The sequence below is a fragment of the Pinus tabuliformis genome, chromosome 5_2, assembly GCF_031772625.1.
Source record: "Pinus tabuliformis cultivar Carrire ecotype Pingquan chromosome 5_2, CPIR1, whole genome shotgun sequence".
In the NCBI taxonomy this organism is placed as follows: Eukaryota; Viridiplantae; Streptophyta; class Pinopsida; order Pinales; family Pinaceae; genus Pinus; species Pinus tabuliformis.
In genome coordinates, this window is record NC_142306.1 from 28,601,437 (window position 1) to 28,609,273 (window position 7,837).

Below are 7,837 nucleotides of genomic sequence, written 5' to 3' on the forward strand. Positions count from 1 at the left end.
TGGATAATGAGTTGATGTCGATAAGAAGTGACCTGTCGTAGGAGGGCCTTGATGTATCCCACATCTACAATGTGAAATGGAGCAAATGACTTTTGTGGAGGTGAAAAAAATATGATGATATAAGGTTCAGGAATGGCGGTCATGAAAAATGAAGGGTGGAAGTATTGTAGTGGATGAGGTGTTTGCTAGATGGTGAATTCTCTGAATGACTTCTCTTTAACATATTGGCGACATTGATATGCACTTGGTAGCGTTAACCCCGTGGATGATACGGAGGACCAATGGTGACGGTGAACGGAAAAATCCAACCCAACTCAATCACGGTGATGGAGTGAAAGTGTCATGTTCAAGAGCGACCTGCCACCAATAAAGTTCTTCAAGTTTTCTTCCCATTTTTCCCCAGCCATTGCTGACCAGTACCTCTTTATTTTTGACAAGCTCAAGGAGGATAGCATATGCTTGGTCTATAATTTTCCCTTTGGGAAAACTTGTCGTTTTGTGTTTAGTGAGCCTAGCATCAGTGAGACTCGTTCTTGTCTGGGTGGACAAGTTTATTGCTATTGTTTTAATGAGTTTAACGACAAATATAACTCACTCCTTTTCATGTTTAGAGAGTTTGAAAAGGGACAAAAAGGAGACTCCAATAGTCCTTTTTCGTGGCATAATCCCTTAAGTCTGAAAAAGTATAAAATAATACGAAAGGGATGACTTTTTGATAGTTTTAACGAGCCGACAAAGACAAGCGCTCGATCTTTTTGTCTAATAATCCCTCAAGTCCAAAAAGATTAAAATATATGAGAGGGATGGCATTCCCTTTACTTTAATGAGATGGAAAGGCTAATAGCTCGACAATCTTTTTATATATAACAAGTCTAAAAAGAGTTTAAAAGGGACTCATTTTTTAGGAATGAGTGGTATTTTTAGGTAGCAACCGGTTCCAGGTAAGTTTGGAACTTCTCAAAACATGGCAGTGTGAAGAGAGTGGCAATGAGAATCACTTGTCGCAGATGTTCCTCAAAAGGGTAAACAATCAAGTGGAAGCGTATGGTCGGCCAAATGATTGTAGGTGACGGTAGGAACACAACCAAGGTTCAAAAAGGCTGATAGCAAAGCGATCACAAAGGTTATTTACTAAAGGTGGTTTCATTTTTTAGTGAGCTTGAAATAGGAGAAAACTATGCTCAGTGCAGGTTGATTTTTTCACGAGCTTGAACCTTGCGGGAACATTGCTCTTAGTAGTTTTTTGATAATGTCTCTTGGTAGATTTATTTTTTAATGAGCTTGAACACTACTATAACATGTGCTCATTGCCTATTTATGCAGGCTAGAAACGACCGAGCTACGAGGTTAAAGGGTTGAGAACCTACAAACTAAGAAAATAAAAGGTCATTTTTCACTTGCATGCCCCCAGGCGTTTCAGTAAAAGGAGAGTTTCTAGGTTACAAAATGGAAGTCCTTGCGGTTAGGTAGGATTATTTCTGTCGGCAGCCAAAAACTCTTCCTTTGCTTTGTCCATCAAAATAGAAAAAGGTGAATGGTGTGAGCTTCCAATCACATAACATACGAAGGTGAATGGTGTGAGCTTGCAACCACAATCGTACAAAGGAAATAAGTGTATCAGACTGATCACATAACCTACACGGGAATGTTATTCAGTCCAAGCATTATAACCTTTCAAGAAATATCTCTCTTTTCCTCTGGGTTCGCCTGCCGAAGCAAACTAGGGTGCATGCCCCCTAACCTTCATCAAACTCACCGAACTACTCACTATAATTAGGTGGATGGAATGAAGGTTGAAGAGACATTGTTGACACGAAGAGACCATGTAGGGATGATGGTTGATTCATAGCTGTGTTTGAACCAGGAAAAGAAAGCTAGTCAACAAGCTACACTAGTTTGCCTTCATGTGGAAAACACATCACTCGAAAGAATGTGGAAACAATAGCTTCCATGCTATATATATAGTCACGTCCAAGGAGTAGATTGTAATATAGTGGACCTTGGACTACCATCACATTCAAATGAATGGCTTTCTTTCTCAAAGTTATCGGTAACTTTGGAAGGATCCCTAACGGTCGACTGGTTCCTTTGTTGAAGCTTGACAAATTTTGTTTTTCAGGCAAAAGTGATGGCCAACCAAGCGCTTTCCAAGTATTTGAGGAAAGGATACTCACTGAAGCCCCTTCATCTATGATAGTTCCAGACACGATCATTTTGTACACTTGTACTATGATTCAAAGTGGTACATTAGATGGAAGGCAAGGTTTTTCTAGCTGATTCCAATCAAAGAAAACGACTAGACTACTCGGAGGAGGTACTTGATAAATGTCTGGATAAGTTTCATGAACTAGGGGGGTCTCTTCCTGTTGTGAAGGAATGGGTGGATTGCCCCCAAGTTCATTAGATCTCTCAGATGAGGAATCCATTTATAGATATCTTGCAAGGGTGTGAGTCAGCTCTGGGTTTTTGATTAGTGTCATTCCACTGATAGTTCTTGGTTCCACTTGGAGATTTCTTTGATATCTTACTCATCCCTGGGCAAATTCAGAGAGGCAAGTGTCATAGGAGACGTTTCTAGAAGATTCCATGATCATCCACTTATCAAACTGTCTCTACCATTTGTCTATTCTCTCTCCTCGCACCCCACAGAAGGCCATTTCAGTATGCATCGCACCTGGCTAGTTTGGCAGCCAGTATGCATGGCACCTTGCCCATGGAGCAATGTGTATGGTCCAGTTTTGGCTAGTTTTGAGTAGTTTTTCAAGTGGAACTTCTGGGAAATGATGTAATCAGTTGACCATGATCCTTTAGGGTATGAAACGACACTTTTAGGGACTTAAGGATCCCTTAGTTTATGGACATATGAGTTTGGGGTTGTAGTGCCCAAATATGTCTATAACATGGAGAACCTGCCAAATATGGTGTATGTGCTCTTCCCAACTTTGGATGAAGATCAAGATGTCATCCAAATACACTACCATGAATGATTTAGTGAAGGGCAACAATATTTCTTCCATCAACCTCATGAAGGTTTCGGGGGCATTCGTCAACCCAAAAGGCATGACTAGCCATTCAAAAAGGCATTCCTTGGATTTGAAGGTAGTCTTCAACACATCAAAGGGTTTATTGACACTTGGTGATAACCAGACTTCAAATCAATCTTGTTGAAATATTTGGCCCGCTTGAGCTGGTCCAGAAGGTCATCAATCTGTGGGATTGCATACCTATTCCAAACAATGATCTTTTTCAGTGCTCGATAGTCAATACAGAGTCTTGAGGTGCCATCTTTCTTCTATACCAACACGATTGGGCTCTCACAGGGTGATGAATGTTGCCTTTATGTGCCCTTTCTACAAAAACTCCTAAATTTGCCTCTTAATTTCATCTTTCTCAAGAACATAGTGTCAGTAGATTGGTCTGTTTGAGAGAAACATGATTAGGGTCAGATTGATGGAGTGCTTGACCTGACAGTGTAGGGGTACCCATGTGGGTGAGGCGAAGATGTCCCTATACACTTCCATGACATTATCCATTTGTTCTTGTCGTGTGGAGGAGCCCTGTCTCGAGGTAGTGGATGTGGCCACAATCTTCTTCTTGCATTGAGGGTGAACCATAAGGAAGACAAATTTCCAGGTCTGGGAAATGATCTTACTAGATTTCGTCACAAAGATCAAAGAGATGACAGGGGGCGGTGCTACCTTTTGTATCTTGTATAACTTATTACCCAAAGAAATAATAATAGTGCAAGGCATAGACTTATAGACAGCATGATGCTTCCACAAGTATCGTTGGCCTAAGAATACATCACAAGCTTCAAGAGGAGTAACATCACACAATACCTCATCTGCGAAAGGCTTGATGTTGTAGGGAAGGTGTCACTATTAGTTGATGTGGAGATCTTGTCCTTGGTGAAGCCACCAGATGGTATATGGTGGCAGGTTTGATGTAGTTGGTAGGCCTAACCACTTCACGACCTCTATTGAAATGAGGTTCTTTTGGCGTCTAGATGATGAATTGTAGTGAAAAACCCTTCACCCACATGTGTGAGTGGAAGAGTTGCTCCCCCTCCTATAGATCTTCGGGCTCAATCTTCTGGATCTTGGTGGTGGCAATGTTGGCACTCGGCTCCACATTAATAATCTGCCTCCCTTTGTCATTCCCCTTGTCATTTTCAGACTCAGAGTTGGAAAATGCATATGATTTGGAAGCCTTCAGCTTGGCCACTAGTGATTGCTTGGATCAACACTCACTTTTGCCGTGAGTAGGGATCTTATGGAGCTCACACCATTTCCCTGTGTCTTTCTTTGACCTCCTACTATTGTTCTTTGCTTGTGGCTTCAGAAGGTTGTCTTGGGTCACCTTGCCTTGGATTTTTCCTTTGTTCTGTAGTGTTGGGGCACCTTTCCCTTACTTTAAATTCACGGATCTAAAGCCTTGCTTCTTCTATTTAATTTTTTCTTGATCTTGACAACATATCAATAGGTGACGCTGAGCGAGGATATGTTCAAGAACTCCATCTTGTCCTCGATGGACATCCACTTCATGTATTTATCTCCATAGCTCTTTATAGGGTAGTATTGTTCCTTGATAGTGTCTTCGAAAGAATTCCAAGTGAGTGCAGCTGAAGACAATGAGGTTTCTCTCTCATCCTTCTATTTACAATACATTTCCCACTAGTCCTTGATGGGGGGGCAGCTTTGAGGAGTGGAAAAGTAATATATTCTCGATTGGAAAAGTCATGAACTAAAAAGTATCCTTCCAACATATTTAACCATATATCTACAACATCTGCATCTATCTAGCCTTCAAATATCAGAATGTCAATGTTGATTTGTACCTTAAATGGAATGGTGCCTCTAGAGTGGTTTTTTGATGAAGATGTGTTGCTTGTGCATAGTTGTCGAAGGATCTACACAAAGTTATTCATCATCACATTCATTTGTTTCTTGAGGGTTGGTCTTGCAAAGGTTCAGGCAGTTCGAGCCTTAACTACTTATACCCTGACCTCGTTGGGGACATGCAAAGAAAAATGGAGAAAGCAAAGACTGCTATGATACTATTAATACAGACTTATGTAGGAATGTAATAGAATATAGATATAAACATAAACAGAGAGATGCAGCAGAAATACATATTCATTTCATTGATATCAAAGAACTGAATGATGCTTACAATCATAATGGAAATAAACTAGCTCGAGCGATGGTAACTTATCTCTGAGAAGATATGTGGTGGCTACATGCCTCTAAACTATGTTACAATTAGGCTCAAGCACCTTTTTATTATTTATCAATAAAGGGAAACCATAAAAAATCAAAACCCTAACCCCAGGAGATGGAACAACAAGCGTTTTTCGGCCTCGTTGGGGTTTGTTGGTAACCAACTTCATGGGGTAGTAACCTGGTCATATGTTCTTCATTTGGTATGTATAATACCTCGTTGGAAATATCTCTTTGAGTACTATAGGGTTTCTAGCAAGACCCTACCTAAGGACATAAGCCTACTGCAGACCTAAAAAAAAAAACATCATTTAGGGGGGCAAAACAACTCTAGAAGTTCAAGACCCAAAACATTGCTAAAAATAGTACATGCTACTATAATCAAGGAAATTGATTAAACCAACTAGAGGTCTAGGGGAATAGGTAGTTGGTCACCAATATCCACTTGGATTAGTAGACGGCCTATGGATTGTATGTTATAAAATTTTTAGAAATTACTGAAAGTAAATTTATACGACTTTTAAAGTTAATTGGAATTAAATTGCATTGGTTTATAATGTTTGAATGTTCCAAAATTACGATATAATTTATGAAAGGTAATTTCATATTATTAATTAATAAAATTAATTTAGAAAATAAACAGTTTTTGTCATTGATGGAAATGGAGCAGCACAAGGAACAACAACCAAAGGAGCCGCAAAAGGAACACCAAGAAAAGGAGCAGTAGAAGGAGGAAGAGTTGTGATACATTAAAATGTTTTTAAAAAATGTTGCAAAGGTTACTATATTGAAGAATTTGTTGTGATGTAATATTGTTGATTGAGCTGAATTGTTGTGATGCAAAGGCAAGGTTCCAAGAAAAATGGAAAACTCCAAGGCAAAGGAAAAAATGTTGCAAAAATTGTTGTGATGCATTAAAGACAAATATTATTATTTGATGCTGACATTAGTTTAATGCATTTAATCATTACATGTGGCTGAAATTTTCCTCTAAATATTCAATATATGAAGAGTTTGGAAACGAATGAAGTGGAAGACAAAGAGTCAAAACTATTCACTTCATATTCCTATGTGGGACACAAACATCCAGAAAACTATCTTTATAAAAGATGTGAATTTGGAAGGTAGTGAAGAGAGTTAGAGAATAGATGAATGTGGGGGAGTTGATTGAACTATTATTCATTAGTTACTTGGCACTTATGAAGCTGATGTGAAGTATATTTGAAGCAAAGAATATGCATAAATGAAGATGGAGATATGCAAAGTTTATGACCAGGTAAACCAACACAATGTTATTTCGTGTTTGCATAAGGAGATGGTAGCCTCCTTTCAAATTGAAGCTTGATAAATATCTAGTTGGAGTTGGTTGAGGTAGGAGCCTCCTGTGGGTTGTAGCCTACAAAAATCATATCGGATTTGGAGCTTCCTTGCATGTTGTAGCTTGCAGATAATTAAGGTAGCAACCTCCTGTAGGTTGGCACCTACAAAAAATAAGATGTAATAAAGAGTAGGATCTTTCCTTTGCATCACAACAATAATAAAACCGTGGTTTTCTCCCTTTATGGGCTTCCACATGTACTTGGTGTCAATATGTGTTGTTATTATGTGTTTATGTGATGGTTTGCTTATTACTTGTTGTTCACATATTCAATACGCTGGTAACTATTTTTTAAAGTTTCTCATGTAATGTTTCAACTGATTGGTTTGAAGTAAATAATATTATTGTCCATGAGTATACTAAACTGATTCACCCCCTCTCAGTTTAGTCAAGTGTTAATCAATGGGTATCGTAGCATGTTCCTTCTGTATAAGCTTAGCAGCTTGAAGGTAGATTTCGTTGAGTCATGGAATATCGAATTATACCTATGTTGAGTGCAACAAGCTTTCATGAGTGGAGAGATAAGGTGCAAACCAAATTGATAGCTTATGGACCTAGTGTATGGAAGCTTATATGAGAAGGTTACTATAAAAACTCTCCCTCTATGCAAGAAAAACAATGAAATACTAAGGAAAAATGTGTTATATATAACAATATTCATAATAAGGATATTGATACAATAATAGATTTAACTTCTGTAAAAGAAATTTGGGATAGATTGCAACTCATGTATGAAGAGGCTAGCAACAACAATGTAGAGAAAGGAAAGAGAAAGAGGAAGGAGGAGAAAACATGTCAAAGGAAAAGAGTTAAGTTAAATGAAACCTATGCCTCTGTGAATGTACCTCACATTCTTGAAGAAAAGGAAAATGAAAATCAAGCTAGGCTTGACTTATCATATGCTAGTATAGAAAGATTGAAGAATGAAAAAAATATTTGAAGAAACTCATGTAGATATGTGATGAGAGAGAGAGCATGAGTACAAAGAGGAAATTGTCAGCCATGGTACAACTTGAAGAAGCAAGGAAACTAGAAGAGGTGATGAGCAGTAAATTCAAGGAGAGAGAACTACAATGTAAAATATTAGAAGTGAGGTTGATTCAGCTAGAATTAAGTTAGAAGAAACGAATAGGTTGTGTAAGCAGCTAGAAGAGGACTTTTCCTCCACGAAGAACTCAAAAAAGGCAACCAAACATAATAATGAAGCGTTGCCAAAAAGGCCTATATAAGGAAAGGCCAA